Genomic DNA, 16478 nt, shown 5'->3' on the forward strand with positions numbered 1-16478 from the left:
GCGGCCGCATTCCATTCTGTGTGGTCCGTAGAGCCTAGGTTCAGAGAGTTGATTTTTTAGAGTCAAGAGCCAAGTGCGGCCGCACACCATTTTGTGCGGTCTGCACTGACCCCACAGGGGCATTTTTGTCTAGTTTTTCCAGCTTAGTATAAATAGAACCTTTTTCCATTTTTAGGGTATTAGATATTATCAGACCTTGGTTGTGCTCGTGAGAAGACTTTTCTTAGCCATTTTGGACATTTTTACTTAGTTTTTATCATTGAATCTTTGTATTTACCTTAGCAATTAATTAATATGTCTTTATCTTCATCTATTTCTCTGTTTTTCTCTTCAAGCATGAGTAGCTAGACTCATTAGCTAGGGTTGTGGCTCAACCCTAGTGTGGGTAATTGATGGGTGTTGTGATTTAAGGTTAGATTAACTATGAGTGTTTGTTATTTGGGTCAATTTCATGGTTTAATCTATGAATTAGTGGTTGCAAACACTAGTTTGTGCTAAGTTGACTTGGGTTCTTCTTGAGAAAGAGAGCCTAAGTCTCCAAAATGGAACCAACAAGGAATTGGGATGGACTCAAGATAATTGATAGCCCAATTAAAGGGTTAAACCTAGAGAGAGTAATACCCGACTTGAACCCCAGTTGTTTGAGCAAATTTGCCTACCCTATTGGTCTTGAGAAAGTCAATGGGCAAAATCACTCTCTCTACCGAGAGGTGTGAGAGTGGATATAATTGTACAACGGTTATAGCATATTCCCCAATCATGTCAATCGTGCCTTAGGTTCAATTACCCGTCAATTGGCCACCTAGGAGGATGCTACTACCATAATGCCCTTTTATCCATTAGATACAACTTGTAGCAATTCTCGCTTAGCATAATCTAGTTGCAATTATAATTAGTAGTTGATAATAGTAGATTATTAAAGAAAAACCCAAAAATGATTGGAAGTGATATTTGGAACAATTACACAATCCCAATCTAAATAGATACTCGACTCCATTCCTAGCTCTTTGTGGAAATTGATCCCGACCCACAAATCGGGTAAAAGCTATTGCGACCCTCTCTTCCTAATTTTTAGCAGTGTGGAGTAGACTGTAATCACTTTTTGTTGCCGTTGCCAGGGAGCTAACGGTTTTGGCTATCTATTTAGTTAGTTTTGTGTATTGTTCTTCTTTCCTTCTTTGTTACTTACTTGTTTGTGTCACTACTCAGGTACCAACATGGCTTTAAATAACGCTAATGACCCTCTTGGAAACGTGATAGTGAGGGAGGAGGTAGATGATCTTGAGCAAGATGAGGTGCCTCTTGCACCTCAAGGACAACGTAGAGGTCGCAATGCCAATGCAAATCCAAATGACAATATTCCAGACCCTCCTGTGCCACCTCCAAGAGTGGCCCCCAGAGTACCTCCGAACCAGGGTTATGCAAGTACTATTGTCCCACCCAGAATCCGGGCGGGAAACTTTTAGATAACCAATGTGATGTTGACCTTACTTGAGCAACATGGATACTTCACGGGCGTTGCGAATCAAAATGCCTACAAACATCTCAAGGGGTTCGTAGATATATGTTGGGGGAGCAAGCAGACGAATATATCTGAGGATGCACTGAGATTGAGACTTTTCCCGTTCTCACTTTGGGGGAAGGCATTATACTGGCTCGAGAGACTCCCCAACCACTCCATCACAACTTGGGATGAGTTGGCGGATAAGTTTATTGCCAAATTCTTCTCTCCTAGTCATATGGTGGCACTTCGAGATGAAATATTAGCCTTCAAGCAAGAGCCAATGGAACCTTTGCATGAGATTTGGGAGCGGTATAGAACGATGGTGAAGGAGTGCCCAAATAATGATATGACTGAGGCCATGATACAACAAACCTTCTACCAAGGCATAAATACTACAAATCAATGCATTGTTAACCAATTGGTCGGGGGCAATTTTCTGAAGCTTTCTTATGATGAGGTATGTGAAGTACTTGATGAAATGGCAGACACTTCTTTAGCATGGCAGAGTAGAGCAAATGTGCCTCAAGGTGACCCTACGATTATCCATTTGCACAAGGAATTGCACGACCACGGGCAAGCGATAGCTGAGCTTACTACTACTATGAACCAGTTGGCTAAGGCATAGTTGCAACAAGTTCAGAATCCTCGCCAAGTGAATGCCATAGAGGGTGTTAGTATGCTTGTCAACAAGAGAAGGCAAATGAGGCAACAAAATCAAGAAAATTCTGAGCAATTTGTTGATGAATATGATGGGTGTCAAAATGATGGTTATGATGACCAAAGTAAAGAGATACAATATGTCAACAATTATCAAAGCAATAGAGGCAACTCTTCAAATCAATAATGACGACCTTAAGGGAATTGGGGAAATTAACAACAAGGTGGTGGCAATTGGAACAACAACAACCAAAACAACAATTGGGGTAATCAAAACAACAACCAACGCGATTGGAATGGAAATAACAACAATTGGGGCAACAACAACAATCAAGGTGGGTGGAACAACAATGGAAACCAAGGCAACCGGGGGCAAGGCTTTCAAAGGCCCCCAATGTACCAACAACCGAACAATCCACCCCCTTTCCTTTCTCAATTCCTAGTTCTTCTGGTAATGATATGGGTAGAATTGAAATGATGTTCGAGCAAATGATGAAGAGGAATGCGGATTTTGATGCACAGTTAGCTTCTCACAACACCTCTATCCGAAACTTGGAGGTGCAATTAGGCCAAATCTCTCAGCCATTGAATACTCGCCCGAAGGGTACTCTACCAAGTGATATGGTAGTAAACCCAAAGGGTGGGAACAATCATGTTATGGTGGTCACAACAAGAAGTGGGAGATGCGGTGATGTGAATGCCTCTAAGCAAAAGCAAGTCGTGGATGATGATGTTGAGTTGCAAGATGAGGAAGTCCCTTTGGTAGTTGAAGATGTGGTTGATGAAAATGCGAACAATGAAGTGAGGATTAATATTCAAGAAGTCTAGGTGGAAACCCAAAATGATGTGAACCCGTCTAGGGAACACATAATTGACATACCGGAGCTGGTTGTGCCAAAAGTCAAGGCTCCTTTGCCAAGGCCACCTCCACCTTATCCTCAAAGGCTCGCGAAGCAGAAGAATAATAATCAGTTTAACAATTTCATTGACATAATCAAGAGCTTATCTATTAATATGCCTTTGGTGGAGGCACTTGAACAAATGTCGGGTTATGCAAAATTCATGAAAGACTTGGTTACAAAAAAGCGTTTTATGGATTGTGAAACTATAAAGATGACTCACCAAGTTAGTGCTATAGTGCATTCAATAGTCCCGAAGCTTGAAGATCTCGGTGCTTTCACCATTCCTTGCACCATTAGGAGAGCGGATTTTGCCAAGGCTCTATGTGACTTGGGAGCTAGTATCAATTTAATGCCCTACTCGGTTTTCAAAACTTTGGGTATCGGGCAACCTAGGCCAACCTCAATGAGACTTCAAATGGTGGATCGATCGATGAAGCAACCTTTGGGCATTATTGATGATGTGCTTGTCCGGGTGGACAAAGTCATTTTGTCGGCCGAAATTGTCATTTTGGATTGTGAAATGGACTATGAGGTTCCTATTATCTTGGGCAGACCTTTCCTTTCAATGGGGAAGGCATTGGTTGATGTTGAAGCGGGTGAGATCACTTTCCGAGTGGGAGATGAAAAGGTTGTTTTCCATGTTTGCAAGTCTATGAAGCAACCCAATAGCACCGAGGTGTGCTCATTTGTAGACCTTGTCACAGCTATGATTGTGGATGATACCAGTGCTATGATCAACATGGAGGATCCTCTTGAGGTCGTGCTATTAAATCTTGATGTCAATGAGGATGCAAGTAGAGTGGAGTGCATGAATGCCTTACATGGGATGGGCTCTTATTCTTATGAGCCTAGAAAATTGTCTTTGGATCTTGAAAACCGAAAAACTCCACCAACAAAACCATCAATTGAGGAGCCACCGGTGTTGGGGTTGAAACCACTTCCTCCACACCTCAGGTATGAATTTTTGGGCTCAAACTCTACTTTACCAGTTATTCTTTCTTCTTGCCTTACTAACATGTAGGTTGAGGCCACTTTGGCGGTGCTTCAAAAGCGGAAAAGGGAAATTAGATGGACTCTAGCTGACATTTGGGGAATAAGTCCCACATTCTGTATGCACAAAATTATCTTGGAGGATGATACAAAGCCTTCCTTGGAGCATCAAAGAAGATTGAATGAGGCTATGTAAGAAGTGGTAAAGAAAGAGGTGATTAAATGGTTGGATGTTGGGATTGTGTACCCCATTTCTGATAGCTCTTGAACTTCTCAGGTGCAATGTGTACCGAAGAAGGGTGGTATGACCATGGTGATCAATGACAACAATGAACTTATTCCTACTCGGATAGTCACCAGATGGAAAGTATGTATGGATTACTGGAAGCTAAACAAGGTGACCCGAAAGGACCATTTCCCATTGTCATTCCTTGACCAAATGTTAGATCGTCTTGTTGGGCGTGCTTTTTATTGCTTTTTGGATGGATATTCGGGGTATAATCAAATCTTAATTGCCCTTGAGGATCAAGAGAAAACCATTTTTACCTGTCCGTATGTCACATTCGCTTTCTCTCGGATGTCGTTCAGATTGTGTAATGCTTCGATGACATTCCAAAGACGCATGATGTCTATTTTCACCGACATGGTGGAAGATATATTGGAGGTCTTCATGGATGATTTCAGTGTGGTTGGGGATTCCTTTGAAGAGTGTTTGGGTAATTTGGATAGAGTGTTGGCCCGGTGTGAAGACACAAACCTCGTACTCAATTGGGAAAAATGTCATTTCATGGTTGAAGAGGGTATAGTGTTGGGTCACAAAATTTCAAAGCGAGGGATTGAAGTTGACAAAGTCAAGATAAAGGTGATTTCAAGGCTTCCTCCCCCTTCTTCTGTCAAAGGGGTGAGGAGTTTTTTTGGGCACACGAGTTTTTACCGAAGGTTTATAAACGATTTTTCAAAAGTGGCACACCCCTTGTGCAAGTTGCTAGAAAATGATGCAAAGTTTGAGTTCGATGAGGGATGTATGCAAGCATTCAAGCTTCTCAAGCTTAAGTTGACCACTAACCCTATCATTACCGCACCAAATTGGAGCTTGCCTTTCGAGCTCATGTGTGACGCTAGTGACGTTGTGGTTGGGGCTGTCTTGGGTCAAAGGGTTAACAAGATGTTTCATCCGGTGTACTACGCAAGTAAGACCATAAATGAGGCTCAAAGGAACTATACAGTCACTGAGAAAGAGTTGTTGGCTATAGTGCTTGCAATGGAAAAGTTTCGACCATATCTTATGGGGGCCAAGGTCATAGTGCACACCGATCATGCCGCTCTTAGGTACTTGATGACAAAGAAAGACTCCAAGGCAAGATTGAGGCAATGGGTGTTACTACTTCAAGAGTTTGATCTATAAATTATGGACCGGAAAGGTAGTGAGAACCAAGTGGCAGACCACTTGTGCCGTATGGAGGAGGAGGGGAGGCCTTGTGATGGCCTTGAGATCAATGATTCATTTCCCGACGAACAACTCCTTGCGGTGTCAATGAATGATATGCCATGGTTTGCCGATGTTACCAATTACCTTGTGACTAAAGTAATCCCATGTGAGCTCTTTTCTAACTAAAGGAAGAAGCTCAAGCGGGATAGTTTGGATTTCTATTGGGATGAGCCATACTTGTTCAAAATTTGCACAGATGGTGTGATTAGTAGATGTGTCCCATAGGAAGAACAATTGAGTATCTTAGAGGCTTGCCATTCTTCACCCTATGGTGGCCATCATGGTGGGGTGAGGACCGCCTCAAAAGTTCTTAGTTGTGGATTCTATTGGCCCACCTTGTTCAAAGATGCGGGTGATTTTGTGAAGAGGTGTGTCGATTGCCAAAGAGCGGGTGGAATTTCAAAAAGGGATGAGATGCCTCTCAATACCATTCTTGAAGTGGATATCTTTGATGTTTGGGGCATCGATTTCATGGGTCCATTTGTTAGCTCTTGTGGGAATACTTACATTCTCGTGGTGGTTGACTATGTCTCAAAATGGGTTAAAGCCGTGGCTTTGCCTAACAATGAAGCCCGGAGTATTGTTGCATTTCTTAAAAAGAGCATTTTCACAAGGTTTGACACTCCTCGTGAGATTATTAGTGATGTGAGGTCTCACTTTTGCAATAAAGCTTTCGACACATTGCTTTCCAAGTACGGTGTCAATCATAAAGTTTCGACCCCTTATCATCCTCAAGCTAGTGGTCAAGTGGAAGTCTCCAACAGAGAAATCAAAAGTATCTTGTCAAAGACGGTCAATGTAAATAGGACCGATTGGTTGAAGAAGTTGGATGAAGCTCTATGGGCTTATCGGACGACTTACAAAACTCCGATTGGGATGTCTCCGTATCGGTTGGTATTTGGGAAAGCATGCCATCTTCCGGTTGATTTAGAGCACAAGGCCATGTGGGCTTTGAGGAAGTTGAATCTGGAATGGGATGTTGCAGCTAATCTTCGTGTTGAACAATTCAATGAACTTGATGAATTTAGATTCCATGCCTACTCCAGTTTGTCCTTGTATAAAGACAAGATGAAGTACCTTCATGAAAAATATGCTCGTGGAAAGGAGTTCAACATAGGTGATTTGGTTCTCTTGTTCAACTTCCGGTTACGTCTATTTTCGGGAAAACTCAATTCCAAATGGAGTGGACCGTTTGAAGTTATGTTTGTGACCCCGTTTGGTGCTCTTGATCTAAAGAACAAAAATGGTGAAGTCTTTAGAGTTAATGGGCACCAGGTCAAGCATTATCTTGGAAATTTTGATGACAGCCACATGGTGGCGGTCCTTCATCTCAAGTGATGTGGTGGTAACCTGCATCGTGCCGCGACGTTAAATCAGGCACTTCTTGGGAGGCAACCCATGTGTTTTTCTTCTTGTTTTCTTTGATTTTATTTGATTTTCTTTGTAGTATAGGATTGATTTTTGGGCTAACTGGTTGTGAGATGTTGTAGGGATTATGTTGATGCAGTGCAAGACTTAGTGAAGAAAATGTTCAGTCTCTGAAGTTGCCAGTGTGGCCGCACTACACTTTGTGCGGTTCGCACTGGTGAAGGCCAAAATGATACCTCTCTGAAGTTTGCCACTGCAGCCGCACTACACTTTGTGCGGTCCATGGTGGACCACTGCGGCCGCAGTCTGTTTTGTGCGGACTGCAGTGGGATACTGGTCCAAGCTTGATCATAATAGCCCAGTGCGGTCCATTTTGTGCGGTCCACACTGGCAATGGTTAAACAAAGAGGAAAAGGCTCCAAACAACCCGGCAGAGGTGAATCTTTTCGGGGTGGAAAACAGAAAATGGTTAAACTCACTCCCCAAGCTCGTCAAAACATAAAGAACATGAGGAAGGCCATAAAAGCGGCTGACAGAGCCATTGACATGTCGAGGAATGAGTACGAGCCCTCTCGGGAGATCATTTTGGACTCAATCCCAGAATACATCCCATATCCGGAGAGGGCTAGACATAGAGATACCCCTCCCTCATCACCCACTGCCCAAGCACCAGGGCATGTTTCTACTAAGTCGTCTGAGGGCTCAACAGCCGGCAGTGGTGAATACTCCACCTCCCCCACAGCTTCATTATCTGGGGACGATGCAGATGGAGGTAAGGAGGAAGTGCAAGGGGATGAGGAGGTAGTTGAGGGTGGTGAGCCTCAGGTTGGGGGCATTGCTCGAACTAGAAAACCTGAAGTTTGGGAGGATAGGTTCGTGAGCCAGGTGGCGTACCACAAATTTAGGGAGTGGTGGCCAGTGAGAAAATTGATACCGGAGCGGAGTTTCATTGACAAAGATCTTTTACCCCACAACCCTAACGTGCATAGATAGTTCAGAACGAGCGTGGGTTGGGAGCACTTCTTAGATGACTGCGTGGATGCCAATGAACACTTGGTCAAATAGTTCTATTGTAATGTAGCCCACATCGTAAAGGGTTCCAAAGTGACCAAGGTTCGGAACCTCAAGGTGTTGTTTGACGGGAAGTTGCTCAACAAATACTTGGGTTTCAATGAGGAAGATGAGCCTCTTTATATGGCAAAGTTGGAGATGGACAAGGAGGTCCGTCCATGGTTAGCTCAATACCTGGCAATCCCAGGTACCATTCCGGAGTGGTTGACTGTTGGGGTCAAAATACTACGAAGGACCCTAAACTTTGAGGCGAGGGGCTGGGAGACATTTGTGTGCAGCCGGTTAGACCCTACTACCCATGACCAAATACTTCCTCTCCACCGGGCTGTTTTGGTTGCTTCCATTATGGCGGGGTACCCCATCAACGTGGGGAATGTGATGTCCCGGATCATTTCTATAGTGGGTGCCAAGAGCGACCGAAACTATCCTTTCCCCAACATCCTTACTATGTACTTTTGGGACTTGCAGGTGGACAAGCGGCCATACGACATCAAGGTCAAGGCGACAACCCCGTTCTCATAGTATAGTGTGAAGGGGAATGACAACCCCAAGGATAAGAACTACAAAGCCCTTGCTTCTGCCCCAACTGGCCAGTCTGAAGAGCCAGTTGCGGTAGAGGCCCCCGCTGAGCCTGCCTCCACTTCTGCTGAGATGCCTCCCGGACCTTCCACATCTTCAGCCATTCCTCCTGGCCCTTCCACATCAGCAGGCCCGAAGATCCCATCTTCCCGAGCCCATTCTATCACTGCCCATCGACTGAGTTAGATGCTTTAGAGTATCAACAACCGGATGTATACTGCTTCATCCAAGTTGTCCACCTTAACCACCACTATTGCAACTCAGTCGGCACCTCAGCCAGCACAGGTCCTGTCACACCTCCTTTTGGCGCGCCCATCCCGAGGGATAAACGCACAAGGGAGTTTTTCCAATTTAAGTGACAATATTCGAAATGAGATTTGTTTATTTATTTCAGAGTCGCCACTTGGGATAGGTTTGGCTTTTGGTGTCCCAAGTCACCGGTTTATCTTGAATCCCAATTTAAGGAAAATATTCGACTTTCCAAATGAAGTCTGCGAACCAAAAATTCTAAGTAAGGAATTCTGTTGACCCGAGGAAAGGTGTTAGGCACCCCCGGATCCCGTGGTTCTAGCACGGTCGCTTAAATTATTGTAATGGCTAAAATATCTGATTTTAATACATGTTCAAAACTATAGTGCAATTTTAATTATTTACCGCTTTATTATTATTTTTTAAAGGAATTGCAACATCGTGAAAACGCGTCTCGAACTACGTCGCAATCAATGCACCCGTGGTTGTTGACACATTTCGACTCCGTTAAGATTTGGATTTGGGTCACATAAATGTGCACCCGAGTTTAGGGAGATAACATTATTAAATACGCGCATAAAGATACTAACGTGTTATTATTTTGGGAAGGCCGCAAAATTCTCTAAACGGCATGTCCCGAAATCTAAGCATTTAAAATAACCACCTATTGAGGTCCCCGCAATTTATGCATTTTATTTGGCGAGGCTCGTCTCATTTTATTAAAGGTTGATACCAAAGTGACTACGATTTCTACTCTACCTCTTGTCTCTAATAATAAAAGCAATATCCTAATTGATAAATGAGTCGGATTGTACCATGTTAAACCATATATTGCAATCTTTAAATCAGGCCTCAAATCAGATTATTCCCTCATGGCCTATGTCATCAAAGCTTTAATCACAGTCAACTTTGTTATCAATCCCAAACAAGAAATACCCAACAACAAAATCATTTTAACAACATTACTCAAAAGTAATTCAATATCAATCTATGATGACATTGCAAACACGAGCAATTAAACCCAAATAACAAGAAAAAAGAAAAGTAAACATGATATATTCCATGAAAGTATAAACCAAATCTTCACAAATAATTAAAACAATAACATAAAGGATAAGGAAGAAACTGACCTTAAAAGAAGCTTTCTTTATATTTAGCTTTTGTTCGGAGGTACAAGTAAGCAACAGAAATGAGAAACTAAATGGAAAATCAACGAAACAGCAACAACGGAAACAACGAGCATTATACTCGGAATCGCGTATTGGACTACGAACGGGATCGGAACCTCTTGGCCAAACACGAGCATCTCATTGCAACTCCGGTTTTGTTTCGATTTTTTCTTCCTCTTGAAGTAAAATCTAATCAAAGTGAAAAATGGATATAGCTCTCCAGTCCTATGGTGTGAGATTGTTCTCCATATTTATGAGTGTTTATGTGGCAGAGAATTCTCAAGAATGAGGGGGTCTACGTCATTTTTAGTACTTTCTGCCGCTGTATATTCCTTGTATGCAGAATGTATATCATGTATATCCTCTGTATATTTACTGTATATCCAGTGTATACAGAGTGTATACTACCCCCATTTTAGCTCTAGAGGCTAACTTTCTATCCTCATTTTTTTCTTCTTTGGTGATGGATTTAAGGGGATTTTATAGCTATTTTTGGGATGGCCGAAAATGGAGACATGGCTGTGATTCTTTTTGCTTTTCATCCCTTTTGTGTGTTGTTTTTTGTGTATTTGTAGAGTGTGAGTTGTAAAGTGTAGAGAGTGTGTGTGTTCATGTGCTAGCATGTGTTGGCATGTGTTAGCATGTGTTGGCATGTGTTAGCGTGTGTTTTCATGTGTGTCTCGACTGAAAATGTTTTGGGCTAGCTCCGAAAATTAGGCCTAAAAATGGATCTTTTGAATCCAAATGTTATTCTTTCCCCGCAACCGAGAATAAAAACACGATCCTATTTAATTAGTCCCACGTAAACAAAATAACTATTAAACTGAGAGTGATAATTAAAACAAAACTATTTTTGGATATTTTTCAAGATTAAAATGACTACAAAACATTAATGAAACTATTTATTTATTTATTTGTAATTTTCGTTTTTATATAGAGATAAAAATATAAAGTACTATTTTTGTATTTTTAAGGATTAAAAAGACTACAAAATATTAATGAAATTATTTTTTGTAATTTTCGTTTTTATATAGAGATAAAAATATAAAGTACTATTTTTGTATTTTTAGAGTTTATGAGAAATACATGAACTAAAATTTATATATCCTTTTTGTTTTGTAATTTTTCATTTTTGTGACAAAAATAAAGTAAAGAAGTCAAAAATAGTTGAAATAGCTATATTAGGCCTAAATTAAATATTTACGCTAAAATTGTGAAAATTCTCGGGGAGGGTCAAAAATCACACGTCTACAGCTGCCCCTCTTTGACTGGAAACACGAAGAGTTTTCCGACAAAGAACGACTAGACATGTTTTGACCCGACCCGTATTCGGAGAGACTAAAACTAAAGGAAAGGAATGTGACCGAGCTCTGGTATCTGAGCTGCCTACATATCCTTGGCTATAAAGGAATCAGGCCACGTGTAGTTCGGAAGTGAGTGAGAATATGGAGTGTACCGAAGTGAAGAACCGATTGAGGTGCCATTCCGTCGAGGTTCCGGTCCGTGGTCCTGTTATTACATCAAAATCAAAATGAAAAAAACTAACTAAGCCTATCAGCTATTAGTTACAAAATTCCTATCTATAAGTCCTTTGAACCTTGGTCTCGAGTCTTGAATGGTGCTTCATGCAGACTTTAGATTTGAACCTTGACGCTGGTTAGCTGCAGGTGCCAACTCGTTCTTCTTTCTTTGGCTCTCCGGATCAGGACCAGCCTTGCAATGCTTGTGACCTTGGCCATGTCTTGAGCAACCCCATCTTTCATCAACTTCTGCATTTTTGGATTGACTTCTCGCCTTTCTCTTCTTCTTTTTTTTTTCTATATTTTTCTTTATTGTGACTAAATTCTGTCGACTCGAATTCTTGAGGCGAGCTTCTACTACTTCTAACTTGGATTGAACGCTGGGGTTTTTTCTTGTAACCCTCCGCTCTCAGGGCGGTATCCTACAACCAAAACAACCAAAACAAACAAAATTTCCTACACTTGTTTGCACTAGGAATATTTGTGAGTCATTAGCAAAATTGTAAGCCATTGATACTACTGATGCAATGATAAGCGAAACTAAAGACTAGACTAGGATGTGCGTCTCCTACGAGTAAAACCAAAAAACTTTGACTACCAAATGTGTCTGCTAAAATAGAACCTGAATGAAACAAACTAGGAAGTGCGTTGAATTTAAATGACCAAGACTAAGAAGTGTGTCTCCTGGGGGTGAAAACTTCAGTGACTAATACTAGGAAGTGCGTCTCCTATGACTAAATTATTGATTTAGGAAGTGTGTCTCCTATGATGAAAACAAACTTTTAGGAAGTGCATCTCCTATGGGTAAAAATAAACTTAAGAAATGCGTCTCCTAGGGATAAAGATAAACTTAGGAAGTGCATCTCCTATGGGCAAAATAAACTTAGGAAGTGCGTCTCCTAGGGGAAAGATAAACTTAGGAAGTGCGTCTCCTAGGGGTATAATAAACTTAGGAAGTGCGTCTCCTAGGGGAAATATAAACTTAGGAAGTGCGTCTCCTAGGGGTAAAGATAAACTTAGGAAGTGTGTATCCTATGGGTAAATAAACTTAGGAAGTGCATCTCCGGGTAAAATAAACTTAGGAAGTGCGTCTCCTAGGGGAAAGATAAACTTAGGAAGTACGTCTCCTAGGGGTAAAATAAACTTAGGAAGTGCATCTCCTATGGGTAAAAATAAACTTAGGAAGTGCGTCTCCTAGGGGTAAAGATAAACTTAGGAAGTATGTCTCCTATGGGTAAAATAAACTTAGGAAGTGCGTCTCTTAGGGGTGAAAATAATCTTAGGAAGTGCGTCTCCTATGGGTGAAACTTTAATAATTTTAAACTAGGAAGTGCGTCTATGAAGGAAATCTTAATTTAGGAAATGCGTCTCCTATGCATGAAAATAAACTTAGGAAGTGCGTCTCCTAGGGGTAAAAATAAACTTAGGAAGTGCGTGTCCTAGGGGTAAAAATAAACTTAGGAAGTGCGTCTCTTATGAGTAAAACTTTAATGATTTTAAACTAGGAAGTGCGTCTCCTATGCGTGAACTATTTCCTTCTTCCTGAATTACCTTCTTACAGAATTGCTTTCCTTAAAAACTCGTGTTGTCTTCCCTCGAAACTGCTAGGGATAACACTGCTGGAGAATTATTTACTTACCTGTTGGGGATAATACTACTGGGGGAATCTCCTTTCTTCCCTTTTTTTCCAAAACTACTTCCTTCAAAACTTTTATTTTCTCTCAACATTACTGGGGATAAAAATGTTATCAGCTGGGGATAATGCTGTTGAGGATAACACTGCTGGGGGATTTTGATTCCTTCAAAACTAGTGCTTCACTCTTCTGAAGGCTGTTGGGAATGACACTGGTCTTTTGCTTTTTCCGAGCACAAGTTTCATCTTTTTGTTCTGTCTGCTGGGGAACAACTTCCTTCATTATAACTTGTTATGCTGGGGGTAACACTGGTTCAAAGACCACTTCCTTTGAGACTGGTGTTATCTTTATTCTTCCCCAAGTAGGTACCTGACTTCCAGAAAATTTTCTAAATGAAAGGAAAATTTTCTGCCCCAGTTTGAAAATCTCCCTTGTGGCATGCATTTCCGTCATCAATGTCATTTCCTTTACCTGTTTCAAATCAAACAAAATTTGTTAGTTTAAAACGTGATGGTTGGTTGTGATACTCCTACTGGGGATGACTTTTCCCTTTCTCCTTCCCTGCTCTGCGTTCCATTGCACTATCAAAACTTTCTTGGGATGATATTATTTGTTGGGGATGATATTCCTGCTGGTCTTAGAATGACTTGCCCTGCTTTGCGTCGTTCGGCTATCTTGAAACTTGGGCGATAACTTCCGACCTTATTGTCGATTCCTTATTCACCAACCTCTCAACGTTGTTTTCCATCTGACCATGTATCTTTTCCATGATAGCTGATTCCCCTTGAGGATTTTGCAATGTTTTGCTGATAAACCACATTCTTTGTTCATTCGTGTCACTGAAAACAACCTTTTCTGCTGGGGATATCCCTCTTCTTTTGTGGCATAGCTCAGAAACTGGCATTTCCACGACCTTTTAGTCTCATATGAATTTCCCAAATCATGCCCATTGCTCTCCGCGTTATTCTTTCTTGATTTGTCCACGGGCCTTGGCCTTGAGGTCTATAACCTTTGATTTCGGCGGGGATATCCCTCTTGACACTCCGTCCATCCTTTTGTCAATCTCCTTTTGCTGGGGATATCTTTCTTGACACTGGCCTCGCGCTTGTTCCTTCCTGACTTAGACCATTTGGATGTTCTAATCAGATCTGGTCTTGCATAATTGGAAAGCTGATGGCAGATTTTGAAGTCATTTCTCACTTGTTCTGACCAAACAGACTCTACTGGAGAATTTTTCTATGAAAGGAGAAAGATAAAAAAAAAGGAACCGAATAAAAGACAAAGGAAAAAGTTGACTCTTTAACAAGAGAAACTATAAATAAAAACCTATCAAATGCAGATACCGACTCTAATGGTCATGACATGCACATGTGGCCTATCCTCTGTCGTCAATCGTCTTTCAAGATCTTCATTTGGTGATTCCCCATCTGATTCTCAATCTTATTCGACTTGTAGTGCCCGAAGGGTTTTCACTATCAAGCCTCTCTCATTTTGGTTTTTCTCTCAGGTTTCATCGCCTTATGGTGCTCGTGAAGATCTTCACCGATAAGACTCTCTCATTTGTATTACTTTCCAGCTGGGGATTGGGGTGTTACCCATTAGACTCTCTTTTTATTTCTTTTCTGTTGGGGATCAGAGTCCTTTCTGCTGTGGATCAGAGTGTTGTGTTCACCGGTAAGACTCTCATTTGTCTGACTTGGCATCTTTTGAAGACTGATCAGAAGGTCTTTCTTTGGACCGTAATGTTGGATTTTGGATAGGCTAGAAAGAAAGGGTATTAAAGGCTCAAAAACAAATCAATTTGGGGTTCAACATTACAACCTTCGGAACCATATTTGTTTACAACAAGCGCAACCCTTGCCCCAATTTCTTGCTTGGGAATTTTTTAATTTTTTGTTACACTATGACCGAGCCGTGAGGCGCTTACGTATCCTCTTTGAGGAATCAGGTCGAACGTAGTTCACAATTCCTTGTTGTGACTTTCTTTTGTTTTTGTTGTCGTTTTTTTCCTTTTCTTTATCTCTTCTCTTCTTCTTTTTTTGTTGTTTTTGTTCTTTTTCTTTTCTTATTTTTTTATGTTTGTTTTTCTACTCTTTGCTACTGATTCCGAAAGAGGGGTATGAAAGAAAACAAATAAGGCTCAAAGGGTTAACGAAGGATAAAGTGTTTGGATAGCCGAATAAAATACCTCCGTCATTCCAGTCTTCAAAACATGCCAAGTGCAAACAACACAATTAAACAAAGATTTGTAGCCTCTTCTGATTGTGTCAGACTTGATAACCATATACACACATTGGGCAACACTTTCATTCTCATTCCACGAACGACCCCCATGTCAACATGGCCAACTCGCCTTTAACGGTTTTCTTTTTGTTTTACTCGCCCCAGTTTCACATGGTTCGGGCTTCAAGTGATCTCAAACTATTCTTATTTCCTTTAAGTGTCCCGATCACCTCCCAATGGTTTAATGATCAACTTTTAAGATTAGGCCAAAACTATGTGCGTATGTCATGTCACTGGAATCGGTGTTTGAACAAAAGACACAACAAAAGGATAAAAGAACTAAACAAAGAAAATGACTGGAAATAATAAAAGACCGAAATTTGCATTAGACTAACGGTGGAACGGTTCGAATAACAAAGTAAGCAAAACAAACCAAAGTACACCATGAAACAAACCTGGACAAAATTAAATAAACCATTGTGGCAAAAATGGAAGGATAAGAGGGTTTGACACAAGACAATATTCAAATTACAACCCTAAGAATAATCCAGACAACAGAAATGACAACAAAATAAGCCATCAAAGATCCTCTCCGGCTGACCCAAAAATGGAGCGTCTTTCCAACTACCAAGCACGACATCTTAGCCACTGAGCTCTATATCAACATTGCCAAGACCATCACCAACTTCAGTATCATCAACAGTTCTCAAGAGGATTTGCGTGCTCCCTGTCACTGTCATTGATCACAATTACCCTTTCCTGAATCATTCTTTCTATTTCCTTTTTCAAAGAACGACAGTCTTCACTGCTATGTCCTTGGACATTAGAGTGGTACATGCATCGTACAGCATGATCAAATCCTTTTGCATATGGGTCTGGAGTATAGCCAATGAGCGGCTCAATCAGGCCAGAAAGCTTTAACTTTTCAAACAAGCTTGTGTAGGACTCCCCAATTGGCGTGAAACTATTTCTTTGCCTTTGTTCCCTTCCCTGTCCCTGTTTTCTTGGGTTTTTGGGTGTTTGAAAATGTTGTGAAGGCAAGAATGTATTATGCAGTGCTGGCACTCGCCATAGGGAGTGGCCTGGTGGTTGGACAGATGACCAGACATTGTTCGGAGGATAA

Source organism: Nicotiana tabacum, chromosome 7 (assembly GCF_000715075.1).
Source record: "Nicotiana tabacum cultivar K326 chromosome 7, ASM71507v2, whole genome shotgun sequence".
NCBI classification, from domain to species: domain Eukaryota; kingdom Viridiplantae; phylum Streptophyta; class Magnoliopsida; order Solanales; family Solanaceae; genus Nicotiana; species Nicotiana tabacum.